General features: G+C 34.7%; 1 long non-coding RNA gene across 1 annotated transcript in view; it reads right to left on the reverse strand.

Annotated features, from left to right (window-relative positions):
* Nucleotides 1–2,692, reverse strand: part of LOC309792260 — an 83,976-nt gene extending 81,284 nt beyond the window's left edge. The window contains exon 1 of the long non-coding RNA XR_014291659.1: nucleotides 2,634–2,692. This is a non-coding gene — a long non-coding RNA (uncharacterized lncRNA). The remainder of the gene's footprint in view (nucleotides 1–2,633) is intronic.
* Nucleotides 2,693–13,909: the final 11,217 nt, after the last annotated feature.

Here is a 13,909-nt window from a genome sequence, read left to right on the forward strand (position 1 = left end):
GTTTTTATTATTAAATGTGCAACATTACTGAAATTTTTATTTAATGAGCCTGCCATAATGATGATTGATTCAAGCTCCCCTTCAGTATCCTTCCTGCCTCAAAAATAAAGCCCCTCATGAAAGAAAATGGATGTTTAACTGTACAATTATCTGCTTGGGTATCTCTCTCAAGGTCCACTTCTCCTAACTCGCAGGTCTCAAGTTAAACCTGGAAACCACAAATTGTATTGTAGTAATGGACTCCTGCCCTAATGCAAGTGTCAGAGCCAGCGTCTATCTGCAACCAGAGCCACTTTCAGCTTTCAGTTTTTATTTAAAAGGCTTAATTGGAAGTTTTTATTACTCCCAATTAGGCTTTTTAATTAAAAAGAAAAGTTGAAAAAGGCTTCAGGCAAATACTGCTGAAACCCGTTTCAGAATAAAATCACAGGAAATAAAAAAACAAAATTACACTACTGTAAAAAAGCAGTAACAGGCACAGCTTTCAATAATGTTTACCTCTGGTCATATTTAATGTTATGGTAGCACATTGACAGTGATGAAGTGAACATGACTGATTGGAGAAACCAGAGCGTATCTAATGTAACAATAAAATTCATCAAAATGAGACTTGAAAACCACATTAGGATGCAAGGCGAAAATCTACCAAAATGAACAGTTGACAAAGTAGTTAGCAACTCTAATTCACCAACATGGCACTAACTCTACACACTAATGCAGACTCTTAAAATCTCTTTAACAAGCAGAATACAATATATAAACAGTGTGGATAAGTGTTTATGTTGTAAGATGATTAGCTTTTTAATTTCTTAAAGGATTTTTTTCTTATATATAAAGCCTTAGCTTGTCATTATTGTGGAGTTTTGCACTAGTGATGGTTTTTTAATTCAAAATGAAATTAGAAGTTGCATTCACTTATGTTTTTGGCATCTTTTAAATTCCATCTAATGTCTTTAGAGCAACACAGAGCTTCTTATATAAAGGTGATTTCATCATCAGAGATAATAGAAATATGTACATATTATATCTGTAGCAGATACAATTTCATACCTAATAAACTAGACTATTTCTCCTGAATTTTATAAATTATACTGAGTCAGAAGAAGATATTTAGAATCACTCTCATATAAGCTGTGATATTGAAGAGTTAGTTCTTCCTGTTAGCTTTCCAACTCAAGATTAGATTAATATTTGTCCCCAAATCACAATACACATTTTGGGAAAAAATATACAAATGCCTATGCCAAAAGGATAAATTAGTATGACATCAAGGCTGACAGAAATCTTTGTTGTTTACATCCAGTCATTTAAGGAGCTCATATTTTTGGTAGTTGAGATCTTAACTAAAAGATAATGCACATGTAACGCAGCCTCTCTTCCTTTTTCTAGAGACAGTAATCATGTAGAATCTGTTTCAGGAGGAGACAGTCACTAAACCTGTGCAAACTGGGGAAGAGGTACTTTATTGTGTCATGGACTACAGTTCTCTTCGTCCCCGAACCTCGACTTTTGTCCTTTGCAATCCACTTTCTGCACATCCAATTTTCGCAAAGCATAAATCAATTCATGTTATTTCCTTGCTCTGCGAACACTTTTATGACTTCTTATAGCAACTAGAGTAAAACCCAAATTCTTATGCATGGCCTATAAAAGCCCTACATGATCTGGCTCACAATTTCAACCTCATCACGAGTCTTCTCTCTAGCTTACTCTTTTCCAACTATTAAAGACTTCTTTCAGTTCTGTGAACACACCAACAAACTCTTTCCTTCCTTGGACACTAGCATATGTCTTTTTCTATGCCTAATACTCTAGTTTCCCAAATGCTAGTTTTCCTATGCCTCTCAATTTACACATAGTTTTAAAGTAAATATTACCTCTTCAGAGAAAACTTCTCTAACCATTTAAAGAAAGTCAGTTACAGTTAATATCATATTCTATCACAATTCATACACTTATATGCCCCATAACCCTTATCACTATTGTAATTAGGATATTTGTTCATCTATTTCCTTGTTTTTGTATTTTTTGCTGTCTTCGACGAAAGAATACCTCAAAAAGGCAAGACCATGACTGTTTTATGTATCAGTATATCCTACCACCTATCCAGCACCTAGTCCCATACCTGGCATAGAGTAGACACTCAATAAATATTTTTCTTTCCCTTGTACCAATGTTATTTGTTTATTTAACTTTTTTTCTGGCTTTATTGAAATGTAATTGACATATAACATTGTGTTAAGTTTAGGGTGTTCAATGTGAAAATTTGATACATGTATATATTGTGAAATAGTTACCACAATAGAATTAGTTAAGAGTTAACACTTCTATGACCTCACATAATTACCATTTTATTTCAGAGGTGAGAACATTCAAGATCTACTCTCCTAGAAACTTTCAAGTATATAATATAATATTGTTAACTACAGTCACCATGCTATACATCAGATCCCCAGAACCATTCATCTTATAACTGGGAATTGTACACTTCGACCATCTCCCCATTTTCCCCATCTCCCAGCTCCTGGCAACAACCATTCCACTTTCTATTTCTATGGGTTCAGCTATTTTAAATTCCACACATAACTGAGATCACGCAGAATTTGTCTTTCTTTTTCTGACATTTCACTTACCGTGATACCCTCAAGTTCCATCCACGTTTTCACAAATGGCAGTGGTCCTTTTTCATGGCTGAAATAAATAAATAAATATATATATATATACATATATATATATATATATATATATATATATATATATATATATATGCATGCCACATCTTCTTTATCCATTCATTGGTAGATGGACACTTATGTTGTTGTTTCCATGTCTTGGCTATTGGGAATAAAACTGGCTGAGTAATAATAATAATAATAAGGGCTCTACCAATTTACATTCCCACCAAGAATGCCCAAGGGTTAGCTGTTCTCCATAGTCTCACCAACACGTGTTATTTCCATATGAATTTTAGAACTGTTTGTTCTAGTTCTGTGAAAAATGCCATTGGAATTATGATAAGGATTCCACTGACACTGTAGGTTGCTTTGGGTAGTACGAACATTTTAACATATTGATTCTTCTGATCATAAACATGGGATATCTTCCCATTTGCTTGTGTCTTCTGCAATTTCTTTCATAAAGGCCTTATATTTTCAGTCGACAGATCTTTTACTGCCTTGGTTAAATTTATTGCTAAGTATTTTATTGTTTTTGATACAATTGTAAATGGGAATTTTTTTCTTTATTTCTTTTTCAGATAGTTCATTTTTAGTGTATAGAAATGTAACTAATTTTTTATGCTAAATTTCTATTCTGCAACTTACTGAATTTGTTTATTAGTTCTAACAGTTTTTTGGCAGAGTCTTTAGGGTTTTCTATATATAAAATCATGTTGTCTGCCAGCAGAAACAATTTTACTTCTTCCTTTCTGACTTGGATGCCTTTAATTTCTTTTTCTGCCTGATGGCTCTGGTTAGCACTTCCAGTAGTAGTGGAATAGGAGTGGTGAGAGTGGGCACTCTTGCCCTGTTCCTGATCTTAGAGGAAAAACCTTTTCAACCTTTCACTATTAAATATGATGTTAGCTATGGGCTTTTATATATGGTCTATATTATATTGAGGTATGTTCCTTCTATGCCCAATTTGTTGAGAGTTTTTTTTTTTATCATGAGAGGATGATTTTTCTGCATCTATTGAGGTGATCATATGATTTTTGTTTTCACTCTATTAATGCGGTGTATTAAGTTTATTGATTTGTGTATATTGAATCATCCTTGTATCCCAGAGATATATCCCACTTGATCATGGTGTATGATCCTTTGTGCTATTGAAATTGGTTTGCTAGTATTTTGTTAAGAAGTTTTGTATCTATGTTCATCAGGGATATTGACCTGTAGTTTTCTTTAATTGAAGTGACCTTAGTTGGCTTTGGTTTTAGGATAATTCTAGCCTCATAAGATGTGTTTGGGAGTGTTCCTTCCTCTTCAATTTTTGGGAAGAGTTTGAGAAGGACTGCATTAATTCTTCTGTAAATGTTTGGCAGAATTCACCAGTGATGCCATCTGGTTCAGGAAGTTTTTTGTGGGGAGGTATTTTGATTACTGATTCAGTCTCCTTACTAGTTATTGGTCTGTTCAGATTTTCTGTTTATTCATGACTCAGCCTAGCTAGGTTGTATGTTTTTTTTATTTTATCCATTTCTTCTAGATTATCCAATTTGTTGGCATATAATTGTTCATGGTGTCTCTTATGATCCTTTGTATTTCTGTAATTAATGTCTGCTTGTTGATTTCTAGTTTTATTTATTTTTGTCTTCTCTCTTTTTAGTGAGTTTAAAGGTTTGCTCATTTTGTTTACCATTTCAAGAAAAAAAAGTCTTACATTTGTTGATCTTCTCTATTGCTTTTCTGCTATCTATTGCATTTATTTTTGCTCTGATCTTTGTTATTTCCTTCATTCTGCTACCTTTTGGCTTAATTTGTTGTTGTTTTTCTAGTTCCTTGAGGTGTAATGTGAGGTTGTGTCTTTGAGATATATCTTTTTTCTTAATGGAGCCATTCATCCCTATGAAATTCCCTCTTAAAATTTTTGCTGCATCCCATAATTTTGGTATTTTTTTTCCATTTTTGTTTGTTTCAGTATATTATTTTTAGTTTCATCTTTGGCTTATTGGTTGTTCAGGAGTGTGTTGTTTAATCTCCACATGTTTGTGAATTTTACAGTTTTCCTCCTGGTATTGATTTCTGGTTTCATATTTTTGTGGCCAGAAAAAAATACTTGGTATGATTTCAGTCTTTTTAAATGATAAGACTTGTTTCATGATCTAACATATGACTTATCCTGGAGATGTTCCCTGTGTGCTTTATGAGAATGTGTATTCTGCTGCTGTGGGAAGGAATATCCTGTATACATTCGTTGGGTCCATTTGGTTTAAAGTATAATTAAAGTCCAACATTTCGGGCTTCCCTGGTGGCGCAGTGGTTGAGAGTCCACCTGCCGATGTAGGGGACACGGGCTCATGCCCCAGTCCGGGAAGATCCCACATGCCACAGAGTGGCTGGGCCTGTGAGCAATGGCCACTGAGCCTGCACATCCGGAGCCTGTGCTCCACAACGGGAGAGGCCACAACAGTGAGAGGTGCGCGTACCGCAAAAAAAAAAGTCCAACCTTTCTTTATTGATTTTCCATCTGGATGACCTACTCATTTTTGAAAGTGGTGTTTTGAAGTTCCTTAGTATTAATGTATTGTCTATTTCTCCCTTCAGATCTGTTAGCATTTGCTTAATATGTTTATGTGCTTTAATGATAAGTGTATATATATATTTACAATTGTTATAGTCTCAATGATTTGACTCACTTATTGTTATATAATTAAGTTCTTTGTCTCTTATCAGCCTTTTTTTAAGTTAATTTTGTCTGATATAAGTATAGTTACCCCTGCTCTCTTGTTTACCATTTGAATGGAATAATTTTTTTTCATTTCTTCACTTTGTCCTTAAATCTGAAGTTAGTCTTTTGTAAGAAGCATATAATTGGCTTTTTTAAAAAATCCATTCAACCACTCTATTTTTTTTGTAATTTAATCTACTTACATTTAGAGTAATTATTGATAGATAAGAACTTACTAATGTTATATATTAATTGGTTTTTGGCTGTTTTGTAGCTCCCCTGTTCCTTTCTTCCTCTCTTGCTGTCTTCCTTTGTGAATTAATGATTTTACATAATGGCATGCTTTTATTCTCTTGATCTCTTCATCTTTTGTGTATCTAAGGTAGGTTTTGCTTTGTGGTTACCATGAGGCTTACATAAAACACCTTACAGGTATAACAGTTTATTTTACACTAATAACAACAACTTTGATTGCATACGAAAACTCTATTCTGTTACTCCTCCCCTTCTTTATGTTTTTAGATGTCACTATTTACCTCTTTTATGTTGAGTGTTCATTAAATTATTATAGCTATAGTTATTTTTAATATTTTTTGGTCTTTAATCTTTTTACTAGAATTAAGTGGTTAACACAACACCATATTACAATATTAGAGTACAATTGCCCCTTGGTACACATGAGGGATTGGTTCCAGGACTCTCCCCCTACCCACGAATAACCAAATCTACAGATGCTCAAGTCCCTTATATAAAATGGTGTAGTATTTGCATATAACCTACACACATGTAGGTTACTGTATGTGTAACCTACACATGTATAGGTAACATGCGTATACCTGTATATTTTAAATCATGTTTAGATTACTTATAATACCTAATACAATGTAAATGCTATGTAAATAGTTATAAAGACAATGTAAATGCTATGTAAGTAGTTTCTGGCTCGTGATAAATTCAAGTTTTGCTTTTTGAAACTTTTTGGAATTTTTAAAAAATAAATTTATTTATTTATTTTTATTTTTGGCTGCATTGGGTCTCCATTGTTGTACACAGGATTTCTGTAGTTGCGGTGAGTGGGGGCTATTCTTCTTTGAGGTGAGTGGGCTTCTCATTGTGGTGGCTTCTCTTGTTGCAGAGCACGGGCTCTAGGCACGTGGGCTTCAGTAGTTGTGGCTCGTGGGCTCTAGAGCACAGACTCGGTAGTTGTGATGCACAGGTTTAGCTGCCCTGTGGCATGTGGGATCTTCCCAGGGCTTGAATCCATGTCCCCTGCACTGGCAGGTGGATTCTTAACCACTGTGCCACCAGGGAAATCCTTTTCAAATATTTTTTATCTGTATTTGTTTGCATCCGTGGATTCAGAACCTGCAGATACAAAGGACTGATTGTATTCTGAATTTGAATATATACTTACCTTTACCAGTGTGCTGTATATTTTCATATATTTTCATGTTACCAATTAGCATCCTTTCATTTCAACTTGAAGAACTCCTTTCAGTATTTCTTGCAATATAGGTCTAGTAATGATGAATTCCCTCAAGCTTTGTTTGTCCAGAAAAATATTTCTCTCTCCTTCATTTCTGAAGGACCACTTTCCTAAAGTATTCTTTGTTGACAGATTTTTTTCTTTCTGTTTCATCACTTTGAATATATAATCCCACTCTCTCCTGACCTTTAAGCTTTCTGCTGAGAAATCCACTGATAGACTTATTGCAAGTCCCATGTGAGTGATGAGCTTCTTTTGCTTATTGCTTTTATTGCTTTTATAATTCTCTCATTGTCTTTGATTTTTGAAAATTTTATTATAGTGTGTCTTGGAGAAGATCTCTTTAAGTTGAATTTGCCTGGGGACATATAAGCTTCATGAAGTTGGATGTCCAAACCTATCCCCAGATTTGGGAAGTTATCAGTCATTATTTCTTTAAATAAGTTTTCTGTCCCCTTTTCCCTCTCTTCTCCATCTGGGATTTCATTAATTTACATATTGCTTACCTTGACATTATCCATAGCTCACATAGGCTTTCTTCACTTTTTTTCATTCTTTTTTCTTTGCTCTCCTGTGACTGGATAATTTCAAAGTTCCTGTCTTCTATTTTCCAGATTATTTCTTATGGTTGATTCTTTCTGTTACTGATGCTCTCTATTGCATCTTTCATTCCATTCATTATATTCTTCAGCTCCAGTATTTTTATTTGGTTCTCTTTTTACTATTCTATCTCTTTGTTGATCTTATCATTTTGTTCATGTATTGTTTTCCTAATTTTGTTGAATTGTCCACTGTGGTTTGTGTGTGTGTGTGTGTGTGTGTGTATTTCATTGAACTTCCTTGAAGCAGCTATATTTATTTCTTTATCAGATAAATTGCAGTATTCATGTCTTTGTGGTAAACTACTGGAAAATTATTGTGATCCAGTTTTGGTGTTACATTTCCTTGATTTTTTTATGTTTCTTCAAGTCTTGAATTGCTGTCTTCACATTTGAAGTAGCAGTCATCTCCTCTAGTCTTTACTGATTGGCTTTGAGAGAGAAATACCTTCTGTCAGCCCTGCTAGGTATTCTAAGGCTTTCTCAGACCTTCTATGGATAAAAATACTATTATTATCTTAATTTTCTATTGTTGTTATAACAAATTACCAGGAATGTAGTGGCTTAAAAACAACACAAATTTATTATCTTGCAGTTCTGGGGGTGAGAAGTCTGAGTTGGGTCTCACTGGACTAAAGTCAAGATGTTTGCCATGCTCTGTTCCTTTCTGTTAAGGTCTGAATGTTTGTTGCCTCCTAAAATTCATATGTTGAAATTCTAATTCCTGGTGTGATACAATTAGGAAGTGCAGCATTTGGGAGGCACTTTGGTCATTAAGGCAAAGTCCTCATGAATAGGACTAGTATTCTTATAAAACAGACCCCACAGAGCTCTCTAGACCCTTCTGCCATGTGAGGATATAACATGAAGTCTGTGACCTGGAACACGCCCTCACCCAATCATGCTGGCACTCTGATCTTGGACTTCCAGCCTCCATAACTGTGAGAAATACATTTCTGTCATTTATAAGCCACTTAGTCTGTGGTTCTGTTATTGCAGCCTAAATGGACTAAGAAACTTTCTGAAGCCTCTAGTGGAGAATCTGTTTCCTCGTATTTTCCAATTTCTGGAGTTTGTCTGCATTCCTTGGCTCATGACACCTTTCTTCCAACTTCCAAGCCACAATTTTTTATCTCTCTGACCCTTCTTTCATCATCACATCTGGATCTTTAACCACAATGAGAAAAGATGCTTCCTCTTTTAAAGACTTATGTGATGAGGATGGACTCACCCAGACAAGCCAAGATAATCTCCCCCATCCCACCCCAAGGTCCTTAATCTTAATCACATCTGAAAAGTGTCATTTTCCTAGTAAGATAACATAGCTACAGGTTCCAGGGATTAGGATGGGGACATATCTGGAGAAGCCATTTTTCTGTCTCCCACACTTATCTTTCTGAGTCTCAATTTTCTCACCTGTATAACAGGAGAAATAATAGCTCCTACTTTATAGGGTTATACAGATAAAATGTGATTATACACATGAAGCAGTCAGCCCAGCATCTGGTATATAATTGTGGCCCTCAAACTGATAGCCACTCTTAAAAATAATAACCTGTTCCTGCTGTGCCCACTCATTTTTAACAAAATCCACTTTCTACTACCACAAAATGGTCAGGGTCACTGATTTTGAACCCTTTCCTGTCACAGATTATTTTCTATTTCTCAGAGAACAAATTTTTCTGTTTCCATAGGTTAATCTTAAATCTTTCATAAGCATTTGTCTCCCTTTCAAATAAACAAGAGAGGAAGTACCAAGAGTTATACTTGTACAAATGAAATTTCCAAGCTGCCACTGACTAATGGATCCTAAGCCCCTTAAAAACTTCTCTAATGACCATCCATGGATACTTTTCAATCTAAATAAACCCTGCACTAGAATTCTTCATAAAGATTCACATGTCTTTTTCCCCTAAGCCCAGAGCTGGAAGTGGTGAGGCAGCTAGCCAATCACCTGCTGTTTTCAGAGGGCCTGGCACTACTGTATAACCAGATTGTTAAGGTTCACCTAGAGGATTACCTGCTAAATCACAAGTTTAAAGAAAACAATTTGGAGTTACCCAAGAGGAAACAACACACTTACTTATCTCCAGACTCTTCACACAGACTGTATTAAATTTTCCATAACCAAATTTACTGCAGAACCGAGAATAAGCATGTAATATTTCTGCTGAAACTTTTTGATATTTGAAACTGCCTTTTATAAAGAAGCTTAAAATGTGGCAATTCCCCATCTCTTTGGCAAAACTCTTTTTTTTTTCCATTTGGAAAAGTTTCTTGGTCATCTAATTGCTCCAAAATACACAGTAAAAATCAGTTCAAAACACAGGATATAATTTAAACTAGATAATGCTTTTCACTGTCAAAATTTTTTAAACACTGTATTTGATATCATTGAATTGTCCAAGAATTCTTTTGGCGCCAATTTTGGTACATTTTTAAATTAATAAAATACAAGTGCTCAAACTAGTGGAGGGAAAAAGAAATGAAAGATGGCATAAAAATTAGTCTCAAGAATTACTAAATTAAATATATATTAAAATATAACAATCATTGAGCTAAATGCTAACAAACACTTAGAGAACAATTTAGCATTTTTCCAACAGGTGGTCGTCACTGCATTAGGTGTACAACATAGGAATTTAGAAAACATGTAGAATTCAGCCAAATAGATTGTTGTAGTCAACATTCACAGATGCTGAAAAAAAAAACAAACAAACCCATGTTTTGCTTGAAAAGGGCACCTCAATTCCCCATCCCTGCCATCAAGTGAGAGGGAAAATATATGAGGATATCAACTGTGAAATGTCAGCATACTAAGCAGGGTATATAGCTGTGTTTCTTGATATGAAAGGGAAAGATCTCAGTGAATGCTATTTGAAAGTCCATCTGCCACAGAGCTAGACTGTACTTTTCCATGTTCTATAAAGCCGCTCAGGGGGGACATGCAGAATTCAGAAGCACTATCTCAAAACATCTCCCCATCACCACCCACAGCTGTTCACAGGAGTGCTGGAGAGAATTGGATGTACTAAAGAAAATGTATTTAGAAATAAAAAGAAGAATTTCCGAATTTAAAGAAGAAAAGGAAAGAATTGAAGCAAATGATATGGTTACCTTATCCCATGAGACAAGCATGCATGAATAAATGAATATTATAAGATTTTTTTACTAAGCCTAAACATAACCACAAACTATAAAAAGGGTCTAGCTCTTTTGTTGTCACTATCAAAGGGGGAAAAATGAGCTAGTCCAAAGCGACAGTGCAAGAGGCAGATAATGAAAGCTTGAAATTGAAATGGTGATAAACTCTGTGTGCAAGTCCTGTAGATTAGATGAATATTTATTACAGTTCCATTTCAGATTCTACTAAAGAGCACATACCATCTTAAAGAATAATGTTAAAAGCACTCGTCTTTTCATTTCAAAAGAAAAAGAAAAAAGGATGTAATCTACATGGATGAATCTGAATTCATAAATGGCATAACAGTCACAAGATCTTTATGTGTTTCTCAAATCAAAGAACCCCCTAATCACTTCCCAGATTTAACAAGATGACATCAAAACTATAAACAGGATCATTTCACACAAAACAATATCACAGCCACTTCTGAGGGGAGAACAGAGTGACATTACACAGTTTAAAAGTGCATATGAAAAGGAAAAGTACAATCAAACTACCCAGACTTTATGAGTGAACATCATAAGATTAATAATGTGTGAAATTTAGCCAAAACGCTGCTACCCATGGCAGGTATTTGTGTTTTTCTTAAAATGGTGACTGGAAACATTTAAAGATAGGGTACTGTCATTTGAAATGGATTTTGCTTTAAAAAGATGGTTTGATAGATCACTACACAGCTCCAAAAGTAAACGCGCACCCAAGTGCAACAAGGGCTCTCAAGAAGACACATTTTCAATACTAACCTGACCAAGTGTAAGACCGGGGAAATATACTGAGGTTTGATTTGATGGTTGTCTTAAGCAAAATAAAAGTAAAAACAAAAATCCAAATCAAAATATCCTCTCTCATATCAGCGACAAGATAGTGGCATTTGTTTTTGTGTAATCAATGAAGTGATTACTTGTACTGTAGCATATATCTCATTAATCAGTCTTATTAGGTTAATGAAAATTGAGACTAAAATTTACAGTCCACAAAGTACACTGGTTTAAGACAGTATAAAAATATACCTAGATAATGCAACAAACACAAAACTTTTATTTGCTTTCCCTCAATCATCTGGATAATTTGTCTAAAACATTGCCCTCTTCTACTGCATCTTTTTAAATAATTCTGGCTGAATAAATTTGATTCATTTTTCAGTTGTGCCTCCCTCACCATTTCATATTAATCTGCCATTCTATTTTTCAGAAAAGAGAGATCACAGACACACTACATATTTTAAAAATATAAAATGATGGCAGAAAAATATCAGAAGGCAAAATATTCTTATTTTTCTCTTTTCTTTCTGTTAACCAGCTTAGAAAAGAAAACAAAAAACCAGAGCCTGTCTTGTTTGAGCTTTTAATTAGTTAATCTCCCAAGACAGATAAGTCAGTGCTGTTAAGTGCTGTTCTGGTTTCAAATAATTACCTGAAAATGAGAGTCTGGGGTTGGATTAACTATTGCCTCAACAGCATTCATCACTATTTCTATAGCACGAAGTGAAAGAAAAATAATATAAGAAGAAGAGAGAAGATAAAACTACAAAAACAAAATGAACACAATTTAAAAAAAATATCTTGGCATTGACCATCTTCTCCCCAGACACTATTTCATTGCACACATTGTGATGGTCACATAAGAGCCACATTCTTGAAACATACTTATCTGAAACAATTTTTGTATGTGTTTCTGCTTTCCATGCAGAGACTCTCACACTTTAGTCGACACCAGAACCAACATTATTAAATGTTAAGATTCCCAGGACTCAAAAGATTCTGAAGCAGCATGTATAGTCTGTAGCCCATAAATTTCCAAACACCCCAGGTTGATTCTCATTCAGCATACATATGGATCATATATGGAGAGATACTACCCTAGAGGCTGTGCACTACAGCTTCTTCTACATAGAAGAAGAAAAATGATATCCTGCATAAACCCAACATCCCAACAAGGCAAAATTCAGCCACAATTTTGTCTCACTGCCCATTTATGAATGAAGCTAATGCACCTATCCTAAGTTGAAACTTCTAGTGACAGGTCCTCAGTACCTCCAGAAGGAATTCCTTCTATCTTACTCTGATTTTTCTCTTCTTCTAATATTTGCATATAGGTCTTTGTTCTAACCTTTGGAACCATATTCTATAATAACTGTTTTCCTCCACTAAGCCCTCAGTCTGACAGTGTAGACACTGTGTAGGCAGTTCCACCTAGAGGACTGGCAGAGGCACAAACCCAGTGAAAACTCTCTTGGAGATCATATGAGATGACTCATTCTTATAGAGAAATGTGAAGGTATATGCTATTTGAGATTTGGGTAAAGCTGCATGTGATTATAAAACGTATAGACAAGGAGAATAGAGGATGGAAATACCAATGGAGAGTATCTTTTCTAAAGATAGAGAATACACACAAAAAAATAAATTCAAACACTATGGAATTTAAGAGTGAGAAGGTAAGGTCTCTTTCCCCAGATCTAACCTTCTAGCTCTATTCTTCAACAACAGGTATTTCAACATTTTTATTTTTAGTTATTTTAGTGGTTGTCATCACTACAATATACCTCTATGTCTCTCTTATTCATAATGCTGGCAGTTTCCCGTTTCCTCATCATGAGAGATGAGGAATTTGGGCATCTACCTTGCTCTTCTCTTCCTCTCTCTCCTCCACCTACTATTACTCATTTGAGATATCCCAGTGGTTGCCTCTATGACTTTAAATTATGCTGTTAAATGTCTAGCTCTGAATTAATCATCTTGCACAGTATATAAAGATGCTTTGAAAAATGAGGAAATTTGCACATATCCTTCCTAAAGGTAAAATGTTAAAAATGTTTTCTTAATCACTAACTTATGTGTTTGGTGACTAACCTTAGGCAAATCTATTGAAATAATTCTCTCTTCTATTCCTAGGCAGTAGTATGGCAGATATGTATACTGTAGAGAATTGTTAGAAAGTTTCTAAAACCTTATATTTGACAGAAATATGAATTGGTCTGACTGTTCTCATACATTATCATTTCAACAAACATCCTTATCTTCTTGTAAATTTGATATGACACATGATTTTGACTCACACAGTGTCACTCTAATATATTCCTAAAGAGTTTATGCTCTATCTTAAGGCTTCCTGGGTAGCATGTTCTATTTCAGCCCCCATAGAAATCCTTCTTTATTCGACAGTGTCCTGATTTCTAATCAAACTACATTGGTATCATCCAAGAGTAATGTATTGCAAAAAAAACATGTATTGTATGTAATGTATACATGT

The sequence above is a fragment of the Mesoplodon mirus genome, assembly GCF_964341445.2.
Source record: "Mesoplodon mirus genome assembly, chromosome: 16".
NCBI lineage: Eukaryota > Metazoa > Chordata > Mammalia > Artiodactyla > Ziphiidae > Mesoplodon > Mesoplodon mirus.